Source organism: Podarcis erhardii, assembly GCF_964252035.2.
Source record: "Podarcis erhardii genome assembly, chromosome: 7".
NCBI lineage: Eukaryota > Metazoa > Chordata > Lepidosauria > Squamata > Lacertidae > Podarcis > Podarcis erhardii.
This window is the reverse complement of record NC_138511.1, coordinates 64,629,351-64,643,954: the sequence shown is the minus strand read 5'-3', so window position 1 is coordinate 64,643,954 and position 14,604 is coordinate 64,629,351.

The window sequence follows — 14,604 nt, the reverse complement described above, 5'->3', positions numbered from 1 at the left end:
GAGAAGAGCAGCCACGCCTCTCTAGTTCGGGTCGGACTGGAGGGAGGCTGGCGATTGGGCAAGGCGCGGTGAACGAAAAGGAGCGGGACAAGACATGGGGCGTGGCTTTCTGGAGAGGGAGGTTCCCGCGAGGGAAGGGGCGGGCTTTGAAATTATGATGGACAGTAAGCAAGGGAGGGGTGAAGGGAGGAGTAGGCATAGCAGGGTAGGCAGAAATTTAGGTGGCGCAGCCTTCCCTGACTCAGAGACGGAAAGAGCGTTACCTGTTGGATTTCTGCCAGCCAGGCACGCGCTGGCCATCTATGTGTGTTTTGCAGGCTTGGGGTGTGAAATAAAACTGATGCAAACGATAATAAAAAGCATGCTTTAAAAATGCTGAAACATTTGAAGCAAAAGTTGAAAGCAAATATACTTAATTCCTTGGGGAACTCTGGTAAGACATCCTCTTTCAGAATCTATTTTATCATTATTTTTTTAAAAAATCCTCTCTGGATTATCGTGAGGATAAGCAATATAAAACGCACTTTATCGGTTTAGAACCTGATCCTCTAAACAGGTTTATTCAGTAGAATCACTCAGGTCCCATTGACATCAGATCTGTGTAAGACTGTAGAATCTGGTAGCAGATTGAGGTTTACAGTGGTACCTCGGGTTACATATGCTTCAGGTTACATACGCTTCAGGTTCAGAATAAGAACAGAAATCATGCTCCGGCGGTGTGGCGGCAGCAGGAGGCCCCATTAGCTAAAGTGGTGCTTCAGGTTAAGAACAGTTTCAGGTTAAGAATGGACCTCCGGAACGAATTAAATACTTAACCTGAGGTACCACTGTACTTCTGTTCTGGGAAATGCCTCCCTTTCTTCTTTCAACCCCACTTAGCCTATGCCATCCATAAAGCTGAATGCTTCAGGGATGGACTCTAGCTATTGATTGCTTAGTGTAGCCCTGACGGGACACTAGAAGTCTCATGGAGGGAGGTGGGTGGTCAGGAACAGGACAGAGAGAATCACTGTTAGCCCTTGTTGTGCCACCACCTCCATGTCTGAAAGTAAGTGGGTGGGGCTACACAAACATAGACACCACCAATCCCATAAATTCGTGGTCAGCAAAAATATTCTTTGAAGGGCTGCTTTCCTCATCAAAGTGAACATGGATCACCTGTGCTACAACTCTCACCCCATGAAGTCATTGCAGCAAGTTCTGTTCCTGGAGGAGACACTCACAAAGACATAGCAGCTTGGGTCAAACCAAAGCCCTATCTTCTTGAGCATCCCACTACCATAGTGGTCAAGTGGATTCCTCTAGAAAACTCAAAAGTAGGACATGAGGGCAAATGCTTTCTCCCACTGCTATTCCGCAGCAACTGGAATTCAGAGATATGCTGGCTCAGATCATGGAGCCATCGTGACTAATAGCCATTGATGGTTTTCCCCCACTGTGAATTTGTCTAATCACTTTTCAAAGCTGTTGTGGTCATCTCCACATCTTGTCGTAGTAAATATCAGAATCTAACTGTGTGTTGTGTGAAGGGGTGTTTCCTTTTGTCAGCTCTGAAGCTCCCACCACTCACCTTCATCTCACAACTTTTGTTTCCTTCCTCACCCTGTATTAGCATTCTAGAGAGAAGGGGAGTGGATTTGACCCAGGTGCAGGTAGTGGATTTGACCCAGAGGCTTTGAGTAGATCTGGATTCAGATTCTTACAGAGTCCACTAAAGGACGGAGTGATGGATTCCAGAAGAAGAAGATGGATTATCAGGCAGAAGAAAGCCGCCTGCACCATGTTTCCCAAACAAGTTCTGAAAACCCCGATTTAGAGCATTTTATTCCATTCGTGACATCCGCATTCCTTCCTCATTCTGAACATTGGCTGCATTCCCAGCTATTCCTTTCAGTCCTAAACTACCAGCCTTAGGAGGCAAGAACAGCTTACAAATGAAATAAAAATAAGCCTGTTTGTTTGCAAGGGAGCCTTGCCCATAAAAGCCATGATGCTCTGGGACATGTTGAGAAGGGAAGGAGGGGACACCGCAGTGAGGTTGGCTGTTTTCACCACCGTTTCCTGCCCTCGTCTTTTTTTTTACCATAGATGGTAACATCGACAGTCACACACCAGGCATGTGGAAACTGGAAACAAACAGGCGTAATGCTGGCCTGCAGCTCTTACATTGCTTTGTAGAGACGGCTGCTTTATTTCTCGGATTCTTTGCATTCAGAAATGGGGGGGGGGGGAGGGATTTGTTGCTTGGAGGGAACAGGACACAGTGGATTCCTGGTTGTGTGTGTGTGTGTGTGTGTGCATACATGCCAAGGATATGGAATTGCTGACATCTAGTGTCTTGCTTTTCAAATAGGTTGTGTATGAATTGATGGTTTAGAAATCATTGGACTTTCAAGGGGACCAGAAGGTCTTCAAGACTGCCACCCAAGTTCCAAAGTAGGAGCTGACCCCTAGATAAAGATCAGATGGAGATTCAGGTTCACCAGATCACAACAACACCTGATCTTCATCTAACAAAGTGATTTCTGTGGTGAATCCAACATTGTAGAAATCCTTCCCTAGAGAGGTATATTGGACCTGGCTTTAAGTGACAAGCAGGTTTTTGCCAAGCTTTCTAGGTTTCCAGAGCGTACTAATTTTAATTACTGTGCTGTTGTTCTGAGCTAGCTTTAGATGGTTAGGTTTTCATGTTGCCTTTACAGTTGTATTATGAGGACTATTCCAGGGGGAAAGGAAACATATTGTTGCATGCCACCCCAATCTCTGAGTAGTGCAAATTCCAGGGGTTCCAGGCACTTATACAGGGTTTATGTTTCCTTTTGTAAATGAGGTGCACCAGAGACTGTAGTGTCTTTATTATCTATAGTTTATTCACACATATATACAACCTGAGTCTACAGTGGAGGGCTTTGCAGCATTATCACTCCCAGATGGTCTTGTTTCTCCCATAGCCACAGTCTTTGATTGAAACAGACATCAAACATCATACTCTGCTTCTGCCTTTTATTTTTGCCCTGGCATATGCCCCATGGAAACCCACTCTTTACTGCTGAATGGCAATCCATTGAAACCTGAATTACTGTGTGTTCCAATTCAACATTAAAGAGAGGGTTTTCCTGGGGAAAGCAGGGGGAGTGCTCAGACAGTGGACCTATGCCTAGAAAGTACAGGGCAAAAGGTAAGCGTGGATCATGGTCTGGCTGGAGGAATCTGTTATTACTCTGTGCAACCTCCTGGCCTCAACAGAGATAAAGTTTGTTAGCCATTAACTTAGCTGGTAGTGAATTTTTATCTAAATAAATGGAGACAACACATGGTGTCAGAAGTGGGATCTGTATATTTATGGGTGTTTTATAACTGTAGAATCCAATCACAACACCCTGGAAAGAATACTAAATAAACCTCTGACCTCTGGCTCCACCAAGACTTCAGCAGATGATCTTAAAAGCACAACATTACGGACTTCTGGGTTAGCGCCATCGGTGAATGGCGGAGTTCCTCTGACTGGAGGAACGGGCTCCGTAAAAGCTGGGTCTTCCCACCGCGGCGAAAGTGGGGACCCGCTAGAAACCCCAGGCGGAGGAGCCTGGGGACGTGGGGTTCGGCAGAGCGTCAAGAGCGCCTCCCCTACTCGCCGGGAAACCCCTTTTTGGGGCGCCGGAGCGAAGTGGAGTGAGCAGCGCGGTGCATTGAACCGACTGCTACTTTCATGGAGGGAAGCCGCGCAGCCATCGCCGGAGAGCGCTGACTTTTTCCTGATGATAACTGGATTCAAAAAGAATACCCGTGAGTAAAAACGGAAGATTCGATTAAGAAATTTACAAAATTTATGAATCAGGCAGGAATCGGGAAGGTCTAAACAGGAAGTCCGTCTTCCGCTTTGTAAATAGACTGAAGCAAAGACTTTATAAGCTAAACAGCCTGGAAAATTGACTTAAAGACTGAAATTTCCTGCATTTATAAACAACAAAACTCCCCTTGACAGCAGGAGAAAAGGGGGAAAAAATCTTTGATTTTCTAAGCCTGCGGAGAGAGAGTAAAGGAACATAAGTCTCCGTCGTCCCAAACCTGGGGACGGGGTGTCAGGACAGAAATTTTTGGAGATGCCCATCGATTGAAAGTGGATTACTTTTGACAGATAGTAAAAAGAAGAGAAACAAATTAACTTCAATGCCGCTTTCTGCATTTCTGTATATTAAGGAAACAAAGTATTTGAAAACCGAAAGTAAATTTTCCTTTGTTGGATACATTTTAAAGATGAACGTGAACTGAAATTGTGTCCCCTAGAGGGATCTTGTCAATTTGTTGCTGCAGTTTACGGTGAAACTCTACAATTCTGGGAATTAGACCGTGGGACCAGTCGCTTGACCTTGAACAGAAATGTGCCGGGAGGAAATTTTGGCGTCTGACCTTGGCAGAATAAATGCTATGCTACAGCAGCTGCATGATAAAATGAACTTGATGAATGAAAAGCTGGACTTTATGACTGCTGTAGCCAGTAAATATGAACTAACAGGAAATAAGGATAAAGAAATCCCACAACAATTAATTCAGGAAACTGGCTTGACAGGCCAAGTTCAAGGGCAGAAGATGACGGAAGAGGTTGTGATTGCACCTCAAAAGATACAGATGGAGAAACCTAAAGTCCTGCACGACCAAAAGCCGCAGTACTGCAAGATTGAATTTGGTGTGTGCCTGGAAGTGTTTGGAGTTAAGGAAGCTCTCAGCTCTGGTGGGACTCTGGAACGGGTTGATAACTACCTCTGGAACAACTATTTTTTGGATTACAAAATTAACCTGGGGGAGTGGGACTCTGGGGAATGGGCTAGCCTGATGAAAGAAAATGGAGATTATTACCGGATGGAGTTCCCTGGAAGCCCACTCCCCAAGGAGAAAGGGAAGAAATTACGAAAGAAACCAACAAGGGACAGGGAAGGGTGTAAGAATAGACAGGAACAAGAAAATCTGCAGAGGGGGCATGGAAGAGACTTAAGAGCCTCGGATATCAGAACACCAGATTGATGGACTGGACGTGAGGCTAGAAAGGACTGACATAACCCGAAACCAGGAAGAAGGGATGTTGGATAAAAAATTGAGGAGAACTTCTTTTTATTTTTGGAATTAGTTTGATATTAATGAAATAACAGGGAATATGTTGGAAAGGAATTAATTGGCTTTAGTGGAAAGGTTTGTAGAAGTTAGGTATAAATATGGTTTAAATTTTGAAACTTTATGGGAAGAAATTTAAGGACTATTTGCAGAAACAGTGTAAAATTAATGGATGTTAAAATGAAGTAGGAATGAAACGAAGTGATTTTTAATAATAAGGTTAAAAAGGAATATGCAAAAAAATGGATTGATAAATAGATGAAAAAATAGAATGATATAATATGTTTAAAATAAAGAACTAAGATAAAACAAAGAGGGGAAAAAATTGCTGAATTAATTATTTGAATTGGAATACAAAAGAGGGAGGTGTGAAGAAGTCATGGAAATAAGTAAATGAATTATAAGACAGAGAAAGAGGGATTTGTTTTTAACTTGTTCTTATTTTTCCTTCCCCCCCCCCTGTATTTTGTACTTTTTTCTTTTTTGGGGATTATGTAATTTCTTTTTTTCCTTTTTTATTTTTCTTCTTTTTTGGAAATTTCAATAAATATTATTTTAAAAAAATGAAAGCAGAGAGCAAAAATAAAAAAAAAGAAAGTGGGCAAAAAAAAAAAGCACAACATTACAATTTAATAGCAAAATTCAAGTCTGGGAAAGACATTCCCAAAGCTGACCTGCTCTCATGCAAGTGTGTAGAAGGACACAGTTAAAAAGAGGAGAAAAACTTAGAAGAGCATGTGCACATGCTATTGCAGCACCTCCCAGCAATCACAAACAAACTGGAAGAAATGGCAGAAAACAGAGAGAGATTAGACACTCTTATCGTCAAAGTCCAGGCTAGCACTAAAAGTTAGAGACACGTATTCAATTGCAGCTTTCTGTCTGTTGCAAAAGTAACTAATTTAGATGGTTACCATTACCAATACCCAAAGTCACCACAATGGCCCATGTAAAACAGAGGTGGGAAACCTTTCTGCCCAAGATAGTCTTCAGGGGCTGCATATCTGGCGGTGGGTGTGACCAAGGGCAAAAGTGGGGCAGCAGAAGCGGCTTTCATCCTTTACTCTTGGCTACATTAAGGTAAAGGTACCCCTGCCCGTACAGGCCAGTCGTGTCCGACTCTAGGGTTGTGCGCCCATCTCACTTAAGAGGCCGGGGGCCAGCGCTGTCCGGAGACACTTCCGGGTCACGTGGCCAGCATGACGAAGCTGCTCTAGCGAGCCGGCACCAGCACAGCACACGGAAACGCCATTTACCTTCCCGCTAGAAAGCGGTACCTATTTATCTACTTGCACTTTAGGGGTGCTTTCAAACTGCTAGGTGGGCAGGAGCTGGGACCGAAGATGGGAGCTCACCCCGCCACGGGGATTTGAACCGCCGACCATGCGATCGGCAAGCCCTAGGCGCTGAGGTTTTACCCACAGCGCCACCCGCGTCCCCTTGGCTGCATTACAGGCACACAAAGGTCAGAGGTTCTGATGCACATATCTCTCCATCCAGGCAAGCACAAGACATTATTCCAGTTCAAAGACAAGTCACAGCATTCCAGGAGGGCTGAGAGCAGGGACAGTGAGAGGTCAGGCCTGGGGACTTCCTTGAGGGCCAGATACAGAGGGCTGGAAGGCCACATTCAGACCCTGAGTATGACGATCCCCACTCGTGGCGCAAACTAATCTATAGCTTTCCCATGCGCTGGGCAGAGACTGACAGTTAAGTAGCAGTGACTGGTCCAGAGCCACTGGGCAAGGATTTGAACCCAGGTCTCTAGAGTCCAAATTTGCCCACAATACTACACTGCCTCTTAAAAGCAGTATTGGATTGTACCACCCATCCACCCTATGTTTCACATTGAATGGGACTCTGTAGTCTCACTTTGCGATTGCCCATGCAGAGATGCAGCCGGACTGGATGCAGGTCTCCTGAGTGTCAGGCAGAGGTGTTCCCCCGTTCCTTGCTCTCTGAGCTTACTTAAGGCGGGGGTGGGGAATGTCAGGCTCGGGGACTAAGTACTGCCCTCCGACTCTCTGTTTGGCCCTTGAGACTCTTCCCAGAGTAAACCTTCTCCCAATAACACACCCCAGAAAGCCCTGCTCTGTGCTTTTCTCAAGTGCTTTTGCCTGGCTGAACTTGTGAAAATGCCTCTGGCTTGCCTGGATGGAAAATGAAGAGATGGGGATATATGTAAACCCCTGACTTTTGTGTGGCTGGAATGTAGCCTACCATGTGGCCCTTGGCTTGATAACGGTTCCCTGCTCCAGTTTAAAGCATAAACATTAAGCCAAGAAACCTAGGACCAAGCCTTGAATCATCCATGCCTTATTTGTCAGTTCCTAGGCTGTTGTCATCAATCAGTACCTTGCAACAAGTGAGATTTCACCAAATTGAAAAGGGCTTTCTGTTTTATTTTATTGCTCCAAATCTTGATTGAAAGGGGCCTTCTGTTTCATTTTACTGTTTTGCTTTCAAGTGATTGCTTTTAAATTTCATCTGGCACCCTCCGATTCTGTGCAGTGCAGTATATAGAAGCTTTCTCTGTCACTGACTACTGTACACATTTGCTTTCTATCAGATCTGCTTTTCAGAGTCGCTTTTGGAAGCTAAACACTCGTAACCTTTATCAGTTCGCCGCACATGGAGTCTCACTTGTAGTCATGATTGTTCTTTGGACATTTGTTGTTCCACATCCTGGTATTTCCTTTTGGGATGATCTGCCCTGGAGTTATCAGTTGCTCATTGCTTGGAAATCCTAGCAGCGGAAAATAAAGCTGTGCCTGTCAGTCTGCTTTGCAACAGCAGCTGAGCAACCTGACTTCAGAGGGCTGATAAGAACAGTAATTGTTATCACACCAGTTTGCAGAGCCCCACCAGGAGATATCGGGGATTGAATCTCAGACGTTTTGCATGCAAACTAGATGCTCCACCACTGAACTGGAGCACTGTGTCCAGTTCTGGGCCCCACAATTTAGAAAGGATATTGAGAAGCTGGAATGTGTGCAGAGGAGGGCAAACAAGATGATAAAGGATCTGGAAAACAAGCCTTATGAGGAATGGTTTTTGTTTTTTTTAAATAATTTTTATTAATTTTCATAAACAAAAAACACACAAAGAAAAACATTCACAAACAACACATGACTTCCCCATACCTCCCCTTCACTGCACCCTTGTTTCCAATTTTTTAGCAATCCTTCATTCCATTTCTATATTTAACTTCCCTCAGGTTCTCTTAACTTAAACATTTACAGCTATAATTCTCTGTTTCTTACCCCTTGACATTTTATCAGTCTGAAATTTTACAGCAGTTCTTAAGATATATTTTAAATTTTTTCCAGTCCTCTTCCACTGTCTCTCTCCTCTGATCACGGATTCTGCCGGTCATCTCTGCCAGTCCCATAAATTCAGTCACCTTCGTCTGCCATTCTTCCAGAGTAGGTAATTCTTGCATCTTCCAATACTTTGCCAAGAGAATTCTTGCTGCTGTAGTTGCATACATGAAAAAAGTCCTATCTTTCTTTGGTACCAATTGGCCGACCATACCCAAGAGAAAAGCTTCCGGTTTCTTTGCAAATGTCCACTTAAGGATTTTCTTAATTTCATTATAGATCATTTCCCAGTAGGCCTTAATCTTTGGGCAGGTCCACCAAAGGTGGTAGAAAGTTCCTTCACATTCGTTACATTTCCAGCATTTGTTATTGGGCAAGTGATATATCTTTGCAAGCTTGACTGGGGTCATGTACCACCTATAGATCATTTTCATTATGTTTTCTTTCAAGGCACTACATGCCGTAAATTTAAGGCCTGTGGTCCATAACTGTTCCCAGTCAGCAAACATAATATCATGACCTAAGTCTTGTGCCCATTTGATCATAGCTGATTTAACCGTTTCATCCTGTGTGTTCCATTTCAGCAACAAGTTATACATTTTAGACAAATTCTTAGTATTGGTCTCTAACAGTTCTGTTTCCAATTTTGACCTCTCCTTCTGAAATCCTAGTTTCCTGTCCTGCTTAAAAGTCTCATTTATCTGATAATAATGTAACCAGTCTCGAACTTTGGATTTTAGTTTCTCAAAGCTCTGTAATTTAACTTTTTCACCGTCATATTCTATAATTTCACAATATTTTGGCCAATTAGAATCCATGTTAAGTTTTTTCACCGCTCTAGCTTCCATTGGTGACAACCATCTGGGTGTTTTACTTTCCAACAAATCCTTATATCGATTCCAAACATTATACAAAGTTTTCCTGACAATATGATTTTTAAAGCCTTTATAAACCTTTGCCTTGTCATACCATAGATATGCATGCCAGCCAAAATTATTGTCATACCCTTCCAAGTCTAAAATGTCTGTATCTTCAAGAAGTAGCCATTGCTTCAACCAGCAGAAAGCTGCTGCTTCGTAGTAAAGTCTTAAGTCCGGCAGAGCAAAACACCCCCTATCTTTTGCATCAGTTAAAATCTTAAATTTTATTCTGGGCTTTTTGCCCTGCCAGACAAATTTGGATATATCTTTCTGCCACTTCTTGAAACAGTCCATCCTATCTAGAACTTGCAGTGTCTGAAACAAAAACAACAATCTCGGCAATACATTCATCTTGATAACAGCAATTCGGCCTAACAAGGATAGTCTCAACCTAGACCATATGTCAAGATCTTTCTTAACTTCCGACCAACATTTCTCATAATTATCTTTAAATAAATTCACATTCTTAGATGTTAAATTCACCCCCAGGTATTTCACTTTTTTTGTTATCTCCAAACCAGTTTCCCTTTGAAAACTATCTTTTTCCCCCGTCGTTAGATTTTTTTCCAGTACCTTTGTCTTCTGTTTATTTAATTTAAAACCTGCCACTTGACCAAATATTTCAATTAGTTCTAAAACTCTTTTTGTACTGGCTTCTGGCTGTTGCAAAGTCAAAACTAGGTCATCTGCAAATGCTCTTAACTTATAATGTTTAGCTCCGAGATGTATTCCTTCATCCAGCTGGTCCCTTCTAATCATATTCAACAACACCTCCAGGACCGATATAAACAATAGAGGGGATATTGGGCATCCCTGTCATGTCCCTTTTTCTATTGGGATCTCGTCCATAACCACACCATTCACAATTAATTTAGCTTTTTGCTCAGAGTATATTGCACCTATACCGTTTTCAAAATTTTGGCCTACCCCCATCCCCTGGAGATTCCTCTTCATAAAGCTCCAAGAAATATTGTCAAAGGCTTTCTCCGCGTCCACAAAAATCAAAACTGCTTTTCTATTTATATCAGTCTCCAATAGTTCCAAGATATCTATAATGCTCCTTACATTATCTGACATATGTCTCCCTGGGAGAAAGCCTGTTTGGTCCTTGTGAATCTCCTCTAACAACACTTTTTAAAATCTTTTTGCTAAAATGTCTGCAAAAATTTTGTAATCCACGTTTAAGAGTGATATAGGGCGGTAGTTCTTAACTTGATGTTTCTCAGTTTCTGTCTTCGGTATAAGTGAGATAAATGCTTCTTTCCACGATTCGGGAGCCTTTTTCCCCTCCAGAATTTGGTTACAAACTTCTTTCAATGGTTGTATTAGCCATTCCTTCATTGCTTTGTAGTATCTCGCCGTCAGCCTGTCTGGTCCTGGTGATTTTCCCAGTTGCATATTCTGGATGGCACCCTCTATTTCCTGGTTCGTAATTTTCTCATTTAAAATCCTTTTATTTTTTTCCGAGATCTTTGACAGTCCATGTTTTTTGATAAATTCTTCTATCTCTTGTTCATTTTTTGGCCCTTGTGCATACAATTTCTTGAAAAAACTTTGAAAACAATTACTAATTTCATTTGGTTTATTTATAGATTTTCCATCTACCTCGAGAAATGTCACAGTATTCAACTTTTGTCTCTTTTTCAGTTGCCATGACAGCAGTTTCCCACATTTATCTGCTGATTCAAAAGTCTTTTGCCTCATTTGTTTTATTTTCCATTCTATTTCTTGGTTCATCAGTTCCATGTATTGGGTCTGGTGATACTTTATTTCTCTTAAGATCTCCTGAGATTTAGGTTTTGATCTCAGTTTCTTCTCTCCTTCTTTCATTTGTTTCCAAATTTTTTCTTTCTTCTCATTCTGTTGTTTCCTCTTTATCGAATTCTGCTGGATTAGAAAACCACGCATCACGGCCTTGCTTGCATCCCATATTATTCTTCTTTCCACATCTGTTCTTAGGTTTATTTCGAAGTAGTCTTTCAATGTCTTTTGGGTCTTTTTATAAATTGCTTCATCTCTAAAAAGGGTGTCATTCATTCTCCATCTGAAGGTTCCGGCTGTTGTCAATTTCATTTCCATCTTTACTGCATTATGGTCAGAGCAAGTTTTTGGGCAGATTTCTGTTTTTTTAACCCTTGGTGCCAGATTGCTAGAAATCCATATTTGGTCAATCCTGGTCCATGTCATTTTTGCTTCAGAGAAAAAGGTCCCCTCTCTTTCCAGAGGGTTCCTTGTTCTCCAAATGTCAATCAAGTCCATTGTGTCAGTCAGTTCGAAGAAAGTCTTTGGTAGTCTCCCATCCTTAGAAATTACTTGTCTTTGAGCTTTATCCATATTTGTGGAGACAACTCCATTCATATCACCCATCATTATAATTTTATAGTCCATAAAGTCCATTAATGTCTCATGCAACTTCTTGAAGAACTCAGCCTTCCCCTCATTAGGTGCATAGATTCCTACAATCAGAATTTTTTCTCCTTGAGTTTGAATTTCCACTGCCAGAAATCTTCCTTGTTCATCCTTAAAGATCATTTTTGGTTCCAATTTTTCCTTGACATAGATCACCACTCCTCTTTTCTTAACTTTATCTGAGGAAATAAATTCCAGTCCTAATCTCTTATTTGTCAGAAGTTTTCTGTGTATTCTGGCAATATGAGTTTCTTGCAAGCATATTATGTCTAAATATTCTTTCTTTAGTATATGAAACACTTGGGCCCTTTTTCGGGGATGGTTAAGACCATTGCAGTTCCAACTCAGAAGTTGCAGAGACATTTTTGTTACTGGGTATCTTTTCCACCGACTGCTCCAAGTTCTTGTTCCTGATCGGTCGGTGCTGGAGTCAATCCAAATGATAAGTTTGCAATATCTGGTATTTCCCTCTCACTCACAGTTCCTTTCTGAAAGTCCTCAAAATTTCTCTCCAAAAAGTGTTCTTTATCTTGAATTGTTTTTATTTTGATTTTCTTCCCTTTAAAGTTAAAGGACAACCCTTGTGGGAACTCCCACCTGAATGGAGTGTTGTTTTGTTTCAATAAATCCACTAAATCTTTAAATTGAGTCCTCACCTCCAAAAAATATTTAGGAATATCTTTAAAAATCTGTATTTGAGAATTCTTAATAATCAAAGCCTTCTGGAAGTGTAGGTTCAATATTTTGTCTCTTTCTTCCTTGGATCTTTTATGAGGAATGGTTGAAGGAGCTGCAGTGGCATAGTGTGGGAGGAGGCTCAGGGGCAGTTGCCCTAGGTGCAAAATTGCTTGGGGTTCAAAATTTCAACACCTGGTGCTGCCTCAATGCAGCTGTGCACTTCTGTTGATGGGCTCCATTGAAAACAGCTTCTCCATGCGAACCAGAAAGTGACCTCTCCAGACCACGATCAACTCTTCTTTTCTTATCTCTGCAGCTCCAGTTTGGGTGATGCAGACACCATAAACCATTGAATGTGCATGTGTACTCTGTCCATTTTCCTCCCTTCCACCCCTCTCTGTGCGGCCCCGGGTGCTGGCAACCCATGCTCCGGCACTGAAGAGCTGTGTATGTGTAGCCTGGGAAAGAAAGAAGATACGATAGTCATCTTTAAATATCTCAAGGGTTGTCACATGGAGATGGAGCAAGTTTCTTTACTCCTGCTCCGGTGGGTAGGACTTGAACCAATGGCTGCAAGTTAAAAGAAAAGAGAGTCTGACTAAACATCAGGAAGAACTTTCTGGCAGGAAGAGCTGTTTGGCAGTGGAACGAACTCCCTCGAGAGGTTGGGGACTCTCCTTCCCTGGAGGTTTTTAAGCAGAGGGTGGCTGGCCATCTGTCATGGACTGGATGACCCTCAGGGTCCCTTCCAATTCTACAATTCTATGATTCTATGCTCACTTTCAGGGCTTGCATCAAGGGCTGGCCTGGCCAGATGCTTGCCCAGGACCCCAACTCCCTGGCCCTGCTTTTCCTCTTCGTAATGGGGCTCAGGGGTACAGCATCTGTGTCTTGCATGCAGACATGGACGTAGCCATGGGGGGCGGCAGAAGGGCAACTGTCCCTCTAAATCAAGTACCGGTAAATCAATAAACATACTTAACTAACTGAGATTCTGCCCCCCTAACATGAAGCCTCCCTCCCCAACATAAATTCTGGCTATACCCATGCATGCAGAATATCCCTTGTTCATCCCCAACATCTCCTCCCTGTCTGAAACCCTGAAGAGCCACTGCCAGTCAGTGCAGACAACGCTGAGCTGGATAGACCAGTGGGCCTGACTCAGTAAAAGGCAGCTTTCTAGGTTCCTAGCCTGCTTGTTCACCTGCCTCTTGCTCTGGCCAAAAGCGAGGGAGCAAGCAAACTACAGAAGTGGTGAGAAGCAGGAAGAGTGACTGTCAGAGCCTCTTTCTCCATCGGTGAGGGCTGGCTGGCTCTTGCTTTCCTGTTTTATCTGGCAACTGGGAGGTGCAGACTCTATGGCTTATGTGTATCTGAGAACCAGGGCCAGCATTAGCAGTCAACATGGCTGAGTACCGGTACACAGGGACCCAGCAGGAAGGCCCCTGGCAGGAGCACCCTGGAACAGCTACTTCTTCTCTTCCCCATTGCAACCTGCTTCTGCACCCACCTCCTTTTCCAACAGGCAAACAACAACAGTGGTGAGAAGGAAGAGGTGTGGTCGCCACCCCCTGCTTGCTCATTGGATCTGTCTGGCAAGCAAGCAGGTGGCAGCAGCTAGGAGGGCAGAGGAGCAGGAGCAGCTGGCAACAATGGCAGACTCACCAAAGCAGTGGGTCCATTCTAAGTGTCTTTTCCAAGCACCCCTCTGCCTAACACAAAACCTGGCATCACCATCATTCCTGCCTGTTTGTCAGTGTTAATCAGTGGTTCTGCGAGGTCAGGCTACACCTGCTTTATTTTGGAGGCTATTTTTGGTTATACTATGAAAGAGAGAGGGATGCGGGTGGCGTTGTGGGTTAAACCACAGAGCCTAGGGCTTGCTGATCAGAAGGTTGGTGGTTTGAATCCCCGCAACGGGGTGAGCTCCCGTTGCTCGGTCCCTGCTCCTGCCAACATAGCAGTTCAAACGCATGAAGTGCAAGTAGATAAATAGGTACCGCTCCGGCGGGAAGGTAAACGGCATTTCCGTGCGCTGCTGTGGTTTGCCAGAAGCAGCTTAGTCATGCTGGCCACATGACTCGGAAGCTGTACGCAGGCTCCTTCGGCCAATAAAGCAAGATGAGCACCGCAACCCCAGAGTCGGCCACAACTGGACATTATGGTCA